A 16211-nucleotide genomic window follows, 5' to 3' on the forward strand; every position below is an offset into this window, starting at 1 on the left:
AAAATGTAAGAAATGAACGTGGGGCTGGGATCTATGCAAAAGTGTCTAACACAGTTCCTGGAATGTAATCGGTCAGTTTGGTTCTGAGCCAACCAAGGGCCAAAGCACCAATGCTGAGCAGACACCTGGAGAACCCTGACAGGCAGGGAGCTAGACTCAGGAGTGAATAAGTTTCCAGTGGACACTGCGTACAATTCCCACTCAAAACAGAGTAATTGGGGAGTGCCTAATAAAGAGGCCCTTACAAACTGTGGGCAGGGGTGCAGGAACCCCCTAAAGGACAGCGAGGTGTGCGAGGGCTAGCCACACAGGGCAAGGGAAGGAAGTAGCTCCTGGAATCTTAAACAACGATGGTGATGGATGAGGCTGTAGGAGAGGACGACCCCACAGAGCTGTGGCCTTTGGTAGAGGAAGGCAGGCACTGCCAACTGCAGGGAGGAACCAAGGGAATAAATGTGCTGACCTCACTCTCCTGCCATCTCATTTTATTCCCATGCCTCCCATTGGCCAACAGTAACCAAAAGCCAGAATGTAAGGGAGCCAGACTGGTACAGTCTAAAAAGGCCCACCCTGCCATCCCCCCCACACCCTAGGGCACAAAGCACAGTGGAGAAGGGTGGAGAGAGGATCCGGAGGGGCAAACAGAGTCTCTATGATACTAAGCAGGCAATTTCATTACTATTAATAAACATTATCCGAGCACAAAACATGTGCCAGCATGGTGCTGTACACCAAGGATAAAACACAGGAACGATGCTTCAAGAACCGAGTAGTCCAGTTGGGCAGGCAGGACAGCAGTGTTCAGGGAAGCTTTCTTGGAGGAAGTGAAAGGTGAGATGGAGCTCGGAGCTTGGAGGACAGGTGAGAAGAGGGCTGGGAGTGGTCTCCCTCACTGTAGCAGAATGCCACTTAGCAACCTGATCCACCCCAAGGTCAAGTTTCAGATGATCCACCCCTAAGATTTTACGTTATAGGCATGGCCAAAGACACCCATCTGACTGTAGTTGTCTGACTCCACATATTACTAATCACCTACCTGGGAAGGATCAATTTGCCCAACTGCCTATCCTCCTAGCTGAGCTCTCTGAAGGACAAGGTTCTTCCACCTCTAAGAGTGATGTCCTAATGAATCAAGCAGTCTATCCATAAAAACTCATTGGACTGTCATATAAAAGGCCCCAGGCTAGGAATGCGGGCTATACACATGAATTAAACATATTCTTAGCTCTCAAGGAACTCATATTCTGTATGGAACAGAATCACACACACAAAAAAAGATTACAAAGTGTGTGGTAGGTGGTGAAATAGAAGTATGAACAAAGTTCAGGGGAAGCACAGTGTGATGGTTAAGGTTGTCAGCTTGGCTGGGCATGGGTGTTCTGGCAAAGCTTGTTTGCTCTGGATTCTGCATCTGGCTCATCATCTGACCTCCGGCTCTTGGGACTTGAGCCGGTTGCCCACTGTATTACCTGCCGATCTCGGATTCATCAACCTCCGCAGCCTGTGAGCCAGTGGGCTGGCATCTAACCTGCCAATCTTGGGTTCGTCAGTCCCTGCAGCTACATGAGTCAGGAGAAGCCTGCAGCTTGATGCCTGACCCATGGACTTGGAATTTCCTAGCCTCTATATAGGGTCGCGGAAACCCTGGTGGCATAGTGGTTAAGTGCTACAGCCAGCCGAAAGGTCAGCAGTTCGACTCCGCCAGGCACTCCTTGGAAACTCTATGGGGCAGTTCTACTCTGTCCTATAGGGTCGCTATGAGTCAGAATCAACTCGACGGCAACAGGTTTGGGTTTTTTTTTTTTTTTTTCGGTTTTTACTGTGTAAGCCATTTCCTTGAGATAAATCTCTCTCTGTTTATATATCTATACACACACACACATATACACGCTTCACTAGTTTTGCTTCTCTGGAGAATCCAGCCTAAGAAACACAGTGAGACTAATTTCTAGAGGTGTTAAAAAAAAAAAAAAAAAAAAGGCCCTGGAGAGGTAATATTTATACTGCAAGTCCATTAATGAGTAGGATCTACTAGGCAGCAAAATAGGAATTCCTAGCAGAGAATTGGAAATGTGTGGAAACAGCAACAGGTGAAAAGTTCAGGGTGGCCAGAGCATAGGGTGGTGGTGAGTGCCAGGAATTGTGCCTGGGGAGAAGAGTTGGGGTTTGTTTGTCAGTTAAGCAGACAAATAGGCAACCAAAGGATATTTTAAGGCAGTGGAGTAACATGATGAGTTTTGTTTTTGGAAAAATAATTTTCCAGGAGGAAACCGTGTTAGCTGCCCTTGAGTTGGCCCCAACTCAAGGTGATCCCATGCACAACGAAACAAAATGCTGCCCAGGCCTGTGCAGCCCCAGTTGGAGACTAGATTGCCGTGATCCATGGGGTTTTCTTTGACTGATTTTTGGAAGTAAGTCACTAGGCCTTTCTCCCTAGCCTGTGTTAGCCTGGAAGCTCCAATGAAACCTGTTCAGCATCATAGCAACACTGACAGACAGGTGGTACTACACATGAGAAGCATTGGTTGGGAATCAAACCTGGGTCTCCAGCATGGAAGGAGAGAATTCTCCTACTGAATCACCAATGCAGCAGGATACAATACTTGTTCAAATGCAAGTAGTGGGATTTGAGTGGTGGATTTGTATCTCTGCATCCCAGTCACCTCTTCCCGCCCTTCCCCCACCATCTTTCTCCAGAGAGCAGTGATTTGAAAACTGATGTTATTCTGACTTTGCAACAAATAAAATAAAAATTAAAACCTCAAACCAACTGCCATCTAGTCAATTGTGACTCATGGCAACCCCAAGTGTGCTGAATAGAACTACTCCATATGATTTTCAGGGCTGCGACTTTTGGGAAGCAGATCACCAGGCCTTTCTTCCAAGGCACCCCTGGATGGGCTTGAACCATCAACCTCTCGGTTAGTAGTAGTTAGCTTAACCCAGGGACTACCTTGCAACAAATAACAGTGCCAAATGGATGAGCTTGTTTCTTCTTCTAGGACAATGTGGATGGAGAACCCGCAGAAGGATGTTTCCTCTCCCTCTGGTTTTTACCACATTCCCAAATCTGATGACCAGAAGAGGTGGGATGGAGCCTTAACTGGAACAGTCAGCCTATGGGACCTAGGATCTGCCTATCCTATAATCACCAGCCATCCCCATAGCTTGTCAGTCTCCCTGAGGCTCATTCCAAACTTTGTGTCTATTCCCCCAGGTCTGAGCTGAAAAACACCAAAAATAGGCCAACTCTTTTCAATTTAATTATCCATTCCACTGAGGACACCAGATGGAATGAAGCAAGGGGACAGGTGTACTGGGGGTAAAGAGGGTGGGAGGAGGTTCTAAATGGGGTCGTCTCAGGAGCCAGGACTCACCGCTGCAGACGGTACAGACTAATGGGTTCCAGGCTTTGAGCTCCAGGCCAAGGGTGTAATGTTGCCCCCACCACTGGTTGTGGAGGAGAGCGGGCGTGGTCTGTGAGGTGACCCGAAGGATGGAGGTGGTGCGTGGGCCAGCTGCGCAAGATGTCCTGGGGAGAGGAGAAATGGGGTGCTTCCTCCCCTGGGGCTAATAGAGAGATGGGTGGGGGCTCACCCGCCTTGTCTGCTTCTGTTCTCTGGGCCCGTGGACAGCCAGCAGCCCACACCAAGAGTGTATTACAGCAGCCAAGCAAGGTGTTGGAATCTATTTCTGGAGCTCTTTCTAAGAGTGGGGAAACAGCTGCCTGGGACCACATGGCTTCTGCTGTGGCTTCCTCATATAGAATAGAGTGACATTTACTAAGTACGCGCAGGCAGCACGTGGACAGGGGAGAGAGAAAATGACCCTTAGAGCCTTAGGGGTCTCTCACCCTCAGCAAGTCCCCTCTTAGCCCCAAAGAAAAGACCACTGATATGGAGCTAGTACCCCCTCTAGTGGTGAATATAGGGATAAAGTTGGGGCCGCTTTATTTGCCCCCTGGTTTGAGCCATGGCAATTTCTCCCCCAAAGCTCCAAAAAAGTAGGCTGTGCACCTGCGGTGTGAGTCCAGGGCTGATTTTCCCTAGCGTCCTTCTCTCTCCTAATTGCAGCGATGGTCCCTGGCCAGAAGCTTCTTTCAAACATCTGGATCAACCTATTACAGTGGAAAAACCGTGCAGCTGTGCCTTGAATCGCGTCTTGTTCCTATGAGAGCATTGAATGCGTCACTTTTCCTTTTTGTTCAATGGAAGAAAATAAACTATCTGTTTGAGTATCAATATTCGAGCCTGGCTGTTCCTATATCTGTAACATGGAGATGACAATAGAGGCATCGCCTGCCTCTCTGGGAGGTTGTAACATCTGATCACAGCAGGGGTTGTTGCTATCTCAGCACTCCTGTATGATGCCTGTCACAGTTCTGGAATCTCCGGTGGCGTAGTGGTTTAATGCTAAAGCTGCTAACCAAAAGGTTGGCAGTTTGAATCCACCAGGTGCTCCTTGGAAACTCTATGGGGCAGTTCTGCTCTGTCCTATAGGGTCACTATGAGTTGGAATCAACTCGACAGCAATGGGTTTGGTCACAGTTCTATGGCAGGCAGTCCCTGATCTGAGCATGAGGGGTATGTGTATGTGTGGGGAGAGGACCCAGCTAGTCCCATGGGTGGATGGTCGTCCCTGCTGGAAGCCGGCCTCCCTGTTACTCCTGCCTGGAGCTGCGACACCCCATATGTCAGCGCCTGGTGGCTGCCAGGCTTCTTCCATCATGGTAGGAAGTCACCTTTTCCAGCTGTACAGGGCTGGCTGCCAGGGGAGGACTGGTGACCTGGAGATTACAGTGCTCAGGCTGCAAAGATGTAGGGTGGTGTCCTGGGCCTATTTTTAACACAGGACCCTGTGAGAGACAGCTGGAGTCCAGCTTTGACCCTCAGATTTCCCGGTGACACTCCCTCCTTCTGCTATCCCTAGCCTGATCCAGACCCTACCCCAGTGGAAATTCATCAGGTACTGACCACAGCAGAGAAGGGGCTGTGGCTGCCTTCTCTGAACTCGGAATTCCGTAGCGAAAAGCGCCCTCCAGGTGTGCACTGAACACACTTCCCCAAAGCAGAACCACAGGCACCCCAGCGCCTGGCACATAATGAGCCCTCAGTAAAGATTTAAGGTTTGTTTAGTGAGAGAATGGATCTGGACAGACTGATCACTGTCCCTGGGAGAGGAGTCTTTAGGGCTACTCATGGTCATAGGGAGCTAGCAAGGGCAGAGCTCTGGGTCAGGGAGACCCAGGTTCAAGGGCTGGCTCTGTCTCTTACTAAGTAGATGTCCTGGTTTTTCTTTCTTAAGCCACAAAATGGGAATAATAGTTCTCACTTTATGGTGTGAGGTCTGAATGAGATAACGTACATGAAATACTTTACCTTAGAGTGGTTGTCAGGTGCTGTTGCGTTGATTCTGGCAGCAACCACATGTGACAGACTAGAACTGCCCCATAGGGTTTCCCAGGCTGAAATCTTTATGGGAGCAGATTGCAAAGTCTTTTTTTCGCTTTGAGCCCATGCTGGGTTAGAACTGCTGACCTTTCAGTTAGCAGCTGAGCACTTAACGATTATGCCATCAGGGTTCCTTCGTTAGAGCAGTAGAAGCCTAGTTATGTTAGTTCTCTCTCCTTCCTCCTACTAGAGAATCTCGCAGCTGCATCTCCAGAAATAACCTTCTCTCTTTCGACTTCAGTTCCATTTCCTATCTTCTCCTTTTTTGCCAGATCCTAAGAAAACGAATCCTCCCCGTTGTCTGATCTCTGACTCTACCCTTTTCAAGGTGGGATTCTAATGCTGGTAACATGTGAAAGGAACTGTTACTTTCTTGGTCTTTGTCTCTGTTTTACTGGATGTCCTTATCGTCACTTGTTTACTCATGCTGTGTGTTCTTCCCCTGCCCGTCCCCATACTCAGTCACTCGCATCTGCTGCTTCTATCATCTTTTCTTGTGTCTTTTACTATTTCCAAATCCAGGAGCTTGGCTTCATTCCCCCGGAGCAGTGGACATACTGCTTAACCTGGGCACCCAGGTTTAATGGTAACCAGGGCCTAGCAAGGTGCTTCTTTCACCTTCTCCTTCATTCCCATTACTTGGTACATTCCTTCTCACCTCCTGTGATCCTTAAGGTTGTGTGTCAACTTGGCTGGGCAGCCGTATGATGCTGTGATCACTTCCACGATGAGATTTGACATAATGTGATCACAGTGATCATCACTATGAGTAGCCAGTCACTTGAAAGGGAGTTTCCTTGGGGGTGTGGCCTGCATCAAATGTAAGTGGACTCTGACCAGCCTCATGCACTTTTGCCTCCTCTGAATCCTGCAGCTGGCTCCTGTTCGTCTGACCTCCGGTCCTTGGGACTTGAGTGAACAGCTTACCTGCCATCTTGCCTGCTGATCTTGGGATTCATTGGTCTTCGCAGCCTGTGAGCAAGAGCAAGAGCCCTGCTCTCTGACCTGCCAATCTTAGGGTCACCAGCCCCTGCAGCTGTGTGAATCAGGAAAGGCCTCTATTCTGACTCATGGACTTGGGACGTTCCAGCCTCTACAATCGTGTGAGCCATTTCCTTGATGTAAGTCTCTCTCCACATAAATTTATACACTTTACTGGTTTCGCTTCTCTATAGAACCCAGCCTAAGACACCTCCAAATTCTAAGAGAAGGCAATGGAATAAGTAATTTGTGGAAATTAAGAGCTCTAGCCAAGATCTTTGGCCTGTGGGCTGTATGATTCTGTCTACCATGTGAAGCAGTTAGAAAAGTTAAAATCCATGGCAAAGTAATACCCTTCAATTTCAAATCAATACATATCCATTGGGCACCGTGTATATTCAAGAGGCCTGGAGCAATATAAAGACAAGTGAGGCAGAGAGCTACAAAATCTACCAACCCAATAATGGAGATTTTAAAACAGTATTTTAAAATCAAACCAAACCAAACCTGTTGATGTGGAGTTGATTGTGACTCATAGTGACCGTATAGGACAGAGTAGAACTGCCCCACTGGGTTTTCAAGGAGTGGCTGGTAGATTCGAACTGCCGACATTTTGGTTAGCAACCGAACTGTTAATCACTGCACCACCAGGGCTCCATTTTCTCAACTAATTTCTCTGTCATAGTGTGTCCCCTCTTCAGCCTAACCTACATGACATTTACCGATGAAAAGTCTAAAAATAGTGATCATGAATTTTGGGGCCAAGACTTGAAGAGCCCCATGAGTCACACTAGGGAGCTTGATTCATCCCTCTAGGCTCTGGGGAGCTATCCAAAGATTTTTAAACCCGAGAATAATATGACCAGATTTGTATTTTAAGAAGATTTTGGGGGTGATATTGGGAAAATTTTTTTTATTGGGAAAATAGATTAGAAAGGAGAAGACCAAAATCAGTTAGGAGGCTGATGCCATTATCTGGATGCAAGCTGATGAGTGGCTGAAGCACGGTAGTGGCATGAGAATGGAGAGGAAGGAAACAGATTTTTACAGATACTGGGGAGCAAGATTAACAGGCATTGGGGATGAAAGACAGTGAGGACTCAAGATCGACTACCAGCTTTCAGCCTTTGGTAACCAGATGGTGAGTGGAACCTTCTCTGAACAACAGAATAAAGAAGTGTGTGTGTGTAATGAAACTGGTTTTGTACACATTTTACTTAAGATATTGTATTTAAGGTGTCTGGGAATATCTAGTAATGGAAGTCCACTGTGGATATGGGTTCAAGAGAAATATTTGAGCTGGATTTGTAGATTTAGAGGTCATCAGTATAGAGTGACTAGTAGTTGAAATGGGAAGTAGTTTAGAACAATTAGAAAAGACAGCCAAGGAAGGAACCCTGGAAAGCCCTGACATTTTAGGCACAGGCAGGGGGGAAGAGCCATTGAATGAAAGTGGTAAGGAGTGGGCAGGGAAGTAGAAGTAGAATTCAGAGTGTGACATCCTGAGAATCAAGGTAGGAAGGTGTTTTGTGGAAGAAGGAATGACTCAAAGCATTAAATTCTGCAGACAGATCAGAAGTGAGAGAGACAATGGTGAGATCAGTACAGTGACAGGGACAAAAGTGAGACCATAGTAAAACTGAGGAACGTTGTGGGTTGAATTTTGTCTTGCCAAAAGATGTGTCCAAGTCCTAACCCCCAGTACCTGAGAACATGATCTTGTTTGGAAATAAGGTATTTGCAGATGTAATCAGGTTAAAATAAGGTCATATTGGGTTATAAAAAAACAAAAACCAAACCCATTTCTGCCGAGTTGATTCTGACTCATAGTGACCCTATATGACAGAGTAGAACTGCCCCATAGAGTTTCCAAGGAGTGGCTGGTGAATTTGAACTGCTGACCTTTTTCGTTAGCACCAACCTCTTAACCATTGTGCCACCAGGCCTCCATACTAGAGTATGGTGGGCCCTAAATCCAATGACTGGTATCCTTATAAGGAAAGGGAGATTTGGAGACACATAGACACTCAAAGGGACAAAGATTACATGAAGTTGGAGGCGGAGATTAGAGTGATACAGCTGCAAGCCAAGGAATGCCAAGGACTGCCAGCAACCGCCAGAAGCTAGGAGAGCAGCATGGAATAAATTCTCCCTCAGAGCCCGCAGACAGAGTCAACCCTACCGACACCTTGATTTCAGACTCTGGCCTCCTGAACTGTGAGAGAATACATTTCTCCTGTTTTAAGCCACCCAGTTTGTGGTAATTTGTTACAGCAGCACTAGACTAAGACAAGCGGCGATCAGGAGATGAGGAAATGGAGACACCAAGGATAGTTATGTGGTTCCTGCAGTGAGCTTGCTGGGGAACTGGAAAGGAGAAACTGGACAAGTGTCAGGGAGAGGCAGGACTCCAGGCAAGTGACACTTAAACACGTTTATAGGCACAGGGGAAGAAGCCACTTGATAAGAAAAGGGCGAATGCTGTAATCTACTCAAAAATCTTCCCCTCTTCTTTGTGACAGACCTCATATTTGGTTCAGCAAGTGGGCAGCAAAGTGCTGGAGGAAGGTAGGCTCCTCCCCCACCAGAGGATGAGTCATGGGAATTCCAGTCCCTTCATCCTGTGATTGGTTTAGGAGTGGGCATGTGACCCCTTCTGGCCAATGAGACGTAAGTGGAAGTTTGCTGGGGCTTTTTTGGGAAAAAATTGTTTTCCCTTGATAAATAAGATGGTCATAGAAGAAAAAAAAACCTTTTATGTGTACTTAAAAACAAAACTCTCCCTCTGTGTCTCTCTCTCTATATATTTATGCCTGCCTCTTTCCTTGCTCTGTTGGACCACGTCATGTGAGGATATGAAGCTTAGAGCCGATGCAGTGTCCTTCAACAATAAGCAAGACTTCTTCCAGCCAACATGGCACCATAGACAGAAGCACCACACCATCCCTCCACAGCAAAGACCTGAAAAACTAAGCAAAACAGAGACAAACATCAGTCCTGGAACCCTGAAGTGTCAAATGAAGAGATAAAGAACTCAGCCAAGCACTGAATGGAATAAGAAACCGACAGAGAACAGGCAGCGAGGAGAGATACGTGCAAAGGTCCCTTATCAGCTAATGCAACACGAATTCACCATCTTGGACTCCTGTTGGAGACTGGCAGACAGGGAGCATGGCAAAGCAGCTTCACGGAGCTCCCAGCAGGAGACAGAGCACTTGGTAACCAGTGATACATGCTTTCCCACCACCCATCCTCTCCCCACTGCTCTACCTCTGTGCTTTCTGGTTGACAGCGGTGGCTCGGCCAGCCAGGAACTGCAGTGTCCATGCTGCTTGTATTTTCCCCATCCACACTGGAGATCGGGAGACAGGGAGTGCAGGAAAGCAGCTTCACAAATTTCTCAGCAGGAGACAGCAGCTAGTAACCAATGATATATGGTTTCCTCACCCCTACCCCTTCTCCCTGCTCCCCCCTCCTCTGCTTCCCACTGGCCGCTGTCTCTTGGCCAAGAGACAACTGCTTCACCCCCGGGCCACTTGGATTCACCCCGCCCACACTGGCCAGCTCCCTGAGTGCCATTTGTCTATTCTGATGTTGCTTGTTTCTGTTTCTTTTTGGTTTCTTCTGTGCCTACCACCACCTCCCCCTTCTTTCTCTTGAACACTTGTCTCCATGTGCCATCTTTCCTTCCTTCTGAAAGGCTGTGAAGTGTCACTCAACTGAGGAACCACTCCCCCGGCCTGCAACACCGCACTGGTAGATCCTTGGGACTTTTTTTGTTGTTATTGTTCTTTGTTCTGTTTGTTTTCTTTCTCTTTTCATGGCTTGGGAGTCCCTTCTAGCTAGACTGCACTGCATGGCTTAGGAGCCACTCCCCCAATCTGCACAGTCCCGTAGGTGGGATCCCTGGGGGCGTTTCTTTTTTTCTTTTTTCCTTTCTGTCTTTTCATTTCTCAGTTCTCTTCTCTCTATACTTAAGTTCTTTTCCTGTCTCCTGAATACCAGGCACCATGTTACATATATACCGCCTCTAGTAAGGGTATATTGCATGGCCTGGGAGCTACTCCCCCGGTTTCTAAAGCCTCACCAGTGGGACCCTGTGGGCTTTTCGTATCTTTCTTTCTTCCAAATTTTTATCTGTTTTTTTTTTTCTTTTTCTCCATTTCTCAGTTTCTAATCTCTCCACTCCAACAGCAAGCTCCCGTAGCACTCTTTTTGTTTGTTTCTCTGTTTTTGGCTCCTGTTTCTCTGTCCTCTTTCCCATACCCATATTAGCTCCATACCTCACAACCTCCGTCCTCCTTCCTGCCTACCTGCACCGTGCAATGAACATCACACCCCTAAGCAATACAGGCATGGCCTACCAGAACCTGTCCAGTGCTGATTACTGGCCCACACTGTCAGCCCTAGTACATGCCACAAACAACCCATCCCAGCCCCTCACCTTCAGCTGGACCTGCACTGCTGAACCATAGCTGAGTGACTGGCTCTGCCCATTGCACAAGGAGGTGAAAAGTATTGTGACGATAGATAAGTAAACAACAGAGAACACACAGCCCGCATGCTCAAACATAACTAAATAAAACCAAAATCATGATGAAACAAACAGATCTACAATCAATAAATGAAGAAAATTACTACAGAATGTCCCAAACACAGCAGACAATATCAAAACATAAAAAAAAAGGACAGGATAGTTCCAGTAGGTGACCAAAATAAAACACCAGATGACATTCCAGTAGAAGAAAAGGCACTAGAACTACCTGATAGGGAATTCAAATCTCTAATATTCAGAGCTATCCAAGAGTTGAAGAAAAAGCAGATAAAAATGAGGAAAAATAGACAAATTCATGGAAAAGGCAGAGAAATTCATGGAAAATACAGACAAAAAAATGAAAGAAATCAGGAAAATAATACAGGAGGAAAATGCCAAAATAAATTCACAACTAGAAATCATGTGAAAACAACAACTAGAAATCCAAAAGATGACAAGATTTCAGAAATGGACAATGTCATAGAAGGGCTGAGGAGCAGGTTAGAAATGATGGAAGACAGGATCAGCAAAATTGAAGACAAACACTTAGACACAACTCTGAGGAAAAATCAGAAAAAAGAATGAAGAAAAATGAAGAAACCCTGAGAATTATGTAGGATACAGTCAAAAGCAAAAATTTACAAGTGATCAGAGTTCCACAACAGGGAAAGAAAATTGAAAACACAGAGAGGGTCACTGAAGAATTGCTGACAGAAAACTTTCCTAGCATCACGAAAGATGAAAAGCTAACCATCCAAGAAGCTCAATGAACCCCAAAGATGATAGACCCCAAAAGAAAATCACCCAGGCATATCATAATCACACTCACTAAAATCAAAGACAAAGAAAAAATCCTGAGAGCAGCTCGAGAAAAACAAAAAGTCACATACAGAGGAGAAACAACAAGACTAAGCTCTGATTATTTGGCAGAAACCACTCAGGCAAGAAGGCAATGTGATGACATATATAAAATCTTGGAAGAAAAAAATTGCCAACCAAGAATGATATATCCTGTATAACTTTCATTCAAATATGATGGTGCAATTAGGACATTTCCAGATAAACAGAAACTAAGGGAATATGTAAAAACCAAACCAAACTTACAAAAATTATTAAAGGGAGTCCTTCAGTCTGAGAACAAGCATCAGACCACAACCTGAATCTAGGACACAAGATTCTACCAGCCAGATACCAACCTAGGAAATGAACTCTCAAGGATTATCCAAAATAAAAAGAATTATAACAGGAAACCAGAGAGGTTAAGCTGTAAATGACAACAATGTCAAAATAAGAAAAGAGGGAATAAACAGTGTAAATATAGAACTTTCTAATGGAGAGGAAGACAAGGCGATACCAAGTAATAATAGGCTTAATTCACACCTAGGAAGATAAGGGTAAATTTCAAGGTAAACACAAAGGAAGTTAACAAACCTAGTCATCAAAATAACAAAAACATAAAGTCTCAATAAAAACAAAATCTACAAAAACAAAAGAAATCCACAAACGAAAGGAACTCAGCACAGTAGAGTAAGAGGACCAAAGAAAATTCAACACCACAAAAAAAGCACTAAAAAAATGATAGCAATAAACTCACACTTATCAATAATTACACTGACTGTAAATGTAAAAGGAAACCCTGGTGGTGTAGTGGTTAAGTGCTATGGCTGCTAACCAAGAGGTTGGCAGTTCAAACCCACCAGGTGCTCCTTGGAAACTCTATGGGGCAGTTCTACTCTGTCCTGTAGGGTCGCTATGAGTTGGAATCAACAAGACGGCAATGTGTTCAGTTTTTTTTTTTTTTTTTGGTAAATGGCCTAAATGCACCCATAAAGAGACAGAAAGTGACAGAATGGATAAAAAAAAAAAAAAAAAAAGGATCCATCGATATGCTGTCTACAAAAGGCACACCTTAGAAACAAAGATGTAAATTTACTAAAAATCAAAGGATGGAAAAAATATATCAAGCAAATAACTACCAAAAAGAGCAGAAGTGGCAATACTAATCTCAGGTGAAATAGACTTTAAAACAAAACCCACCATAAAAGACAAAGAAGGGCACTATATAATGATTAAAGGACGATCCATCACAAAGACTTAACCATCATAAACATCTACGCACCCAATGATAGGGCTCCAAAATACATAAAACAAACTTAACAGCACAGAAGAGAGAAATTGACAGTTCGACAATAACAGTAGAAGACTTCAACACACCACTCTCGGTAAAGGGCAGAACATCTAGAAGGAAACTCAACAAAGATACAGAAGAGATAAAGGACAAAATCAGCCAACTTGACCTCATAGACATATAGAACACTCCACCCAACAGCTGGAAAGTACATGTTCTTTTCCAACGCACATGGAATATTCTCCAGAATAGACCACACTTTAGGCCACAGAGCAACACTTAACAAAGTCCAAAACACTGAGGTAATACAAAGTGTCTTCTCTGGCCACAATACCATCAAAATAGAAATTAACAACAGGAAGAGTAAGGAAAAAAATCAATTACATGGAAACTGAATAACACCCTGCTTAAAAATCACTGGGTAATAGAAGAAATCAGAGATAGAATAAAAAAATTCCTAGAATCAAATGAGAATGAAAACACATCATACTAAAACCTTTGGAACACAGCAAAGGCAGTGCTCAGAGGTCAATTTATAGCAATAGATGCACACATCAAAAAAGAAGAAAGGGACAAAATAAAAATATTAGCTATGCAACTTGAACAAATAGAGAACAGCAAAAGAAGCCCACAGTCACCAGAAGAAAGGAAATAATAAAGATCAGAGGAGAAATAAATGAAATAGAGAATCAAAAAAAGGAGAAAGAATCAACAAAACCAAAAGTTGGTTCTTTGAAAAGATCAACAAAACCAATAAACCACTGGCCAAATTGACAAAAGAAAAACACATGAGGACACAACCCAAATAAGAAATGAAATGGGGGACATTACAACAGACCCAACTGAAATAAAAAGGATCATAACACAGTATTATGAAAAACTGTACTCCAACAAATTTCTAGAAACACACTACCTACCCAAACTAACACAAAATGATGTTGAAAATCTGAACAGACCCATAACAAGAGAAGAGACTGAAAAGGTAATAAAAAAAAAAAAAAAACTACCCCCCCCCCCAAAAAAAAGCCCTGGCCCAGATGGCTTCACTGGAGAATTCTACCAAACCTTCGGAGAAGAGTTTATGCCAGTAGTACTCAAATTACTTCAGAACATAGAAAAGGAAGCAATACTGCTGAATACATTCTATGAAGCCAGCATAACCCTGATACCAAAACCAGGCAAAGACAGCACAAAAAAAGAAAATTACAGAACAATATCTCTCATCAATATAGATGCAAAAATTCTCAACAAAATCCTAGCTAATGTATCAAAAAAATAATACACCACGACCAAGTAGGATTCATACCAGGTGTGCAAGGATGGTTCAACATTAGAAAATCAATCAACATAATCCACCACATAAATAAAAGGAAGTAAAAGAATCACATGATCATCTCAATCGACGCAGAAAAGGCATTCGACAAAGTCCAACACCCATTTATGATAAAAACTCTCAATAAAATAGGTACAGAAGGGAAATTTCTCAACATAATGAAGAGCATCTATGCAAAACCAACGGCCAACATCATTCTTAACGGAGACAGGCTGAAAACATTCCCCTTGAGAACAGGAACAAGACAAGGATGCCCTTTATCACCACTCCTATTTAACATTGTGGTGGAAGTTCTAGCTAGAGCAATAAGCACGAAAAGAAATAAAGGGCATCCAAATTTGTAATGAAGAAGTTAAACTGTCCCTATTTGCAGGTGATATGACATTACACATAGAAAACCGAAAAGATTCCATGAGAAAACTACTGGAACTAGTAGAAAGATTCAGCAGATTAGCAGAAAACAAGATAAACATACAAAAATTGGTTGGATTCCTATACACCAATAAAGAGAAAAATGAAAAGGAAATCATGAAAACAATACCATTTATAGCCCCTAAAAACATAAAATACTTAGGAATAAATCTAACCAGGGATGTAAAGGACCTATACAAAGAAAACTACAAAACACTACTGCATATATGTGGACATAAATGGAAAAATATACTATGCTCACAGATAGGTAGACTCAACATTGTGAAAATGACAATTCTACCCAAAGTGATTTACAAATACAATGCAATCCTGATCCAAATACCAATGACATTCTTTAAAGAGATCAAAAAACTTGTCATTAACTTTATGTGGAAAGGGAAGAAGCCCCAAATAAGTAAAGAACTATTGAATTAGAAGAATAAAGTGGGAGGACTCACACTACCTGACCTCAGAACTTACTATACAGCTACGGCAATCAAAACAGCCTGGTACGATGACATTGACCAATGGAACAGAATTGAGAACGCAGATGTAAATCCATCCACCTATGGTCACCTGATCTTCAACAAGGGCCTAAGTTCCATCAAATTGGAAAGACAGTTTTTTTAACAAATGGTGCTGGCAAAACTGGATGTCTTCCTGCAAAAAAGTGAAACAGGACCCATACCTCACACCATATATGAAAACTAACTCAAAATGGATCAAAGACCTAAATATAAAGCCAAAAACTATGAAGTTCATAGAAGAAAAAATAGTTGGGTGCTTTTGGGTGGAGTGTTCTATATATGTCTATGAGGTCAAGTTTGTGGATTGTGGGTGGAATTTAGATCTTCTGTGTCTTTATTGAGCTTTCTGGAAGTTCTGTCCTTCACCAAAAGTGGTGTTTTGAAGCCTCCTACTATTATTGTGGAGCTATCTTGCTTTTCAGTGCTGTTGGAATTTGTTTTATGTGTCTTGAAGTCCTCTGTCGTTGGGTGCCTAAATATTTGTTATGGTTATATCCTCCTGGTATATTGTCCATTTAATCATTATATACTGTCCTTCCTTTTCCTTTGTGGTGGATTTTACTTTAAAGTATATTTTGTCTGAAATTAATATTGCCACTCTTGCTCTTTTTTGATTGTTGTTTGTTTGATATATTTTTTTCCATCCTTTGATTTTTAGTTTGTGTCTTTAAGTCTAAGATATGTCTCTTGTAGGCAGCATATAGATGGATTGCGTTTTTTATCCATTTTGCCACTCTCTGTCTCCTTATTGGTGCATTTAGTCATTTACATTCAGTGTAATTATGGATAGTTATGAGTTTAGTGCTGTCATTTTGATGTCTTTTTGTGTGTGTTGTGGACAGTTTCT

Source organism: Elephas maximus, chromosome 18 (assembly GCF_024166365.1).
Source record: "Elephas maximus indicus isolate mEleMax1 chromosome 18, mEleMax1 primary haplotype, whole genome shotgun sequence".
NCBI lineage: Eukaryota > Metazoa > Chordata > Mammalia > Proboscidea > Elephantidae > Elephas > Elephas maximus.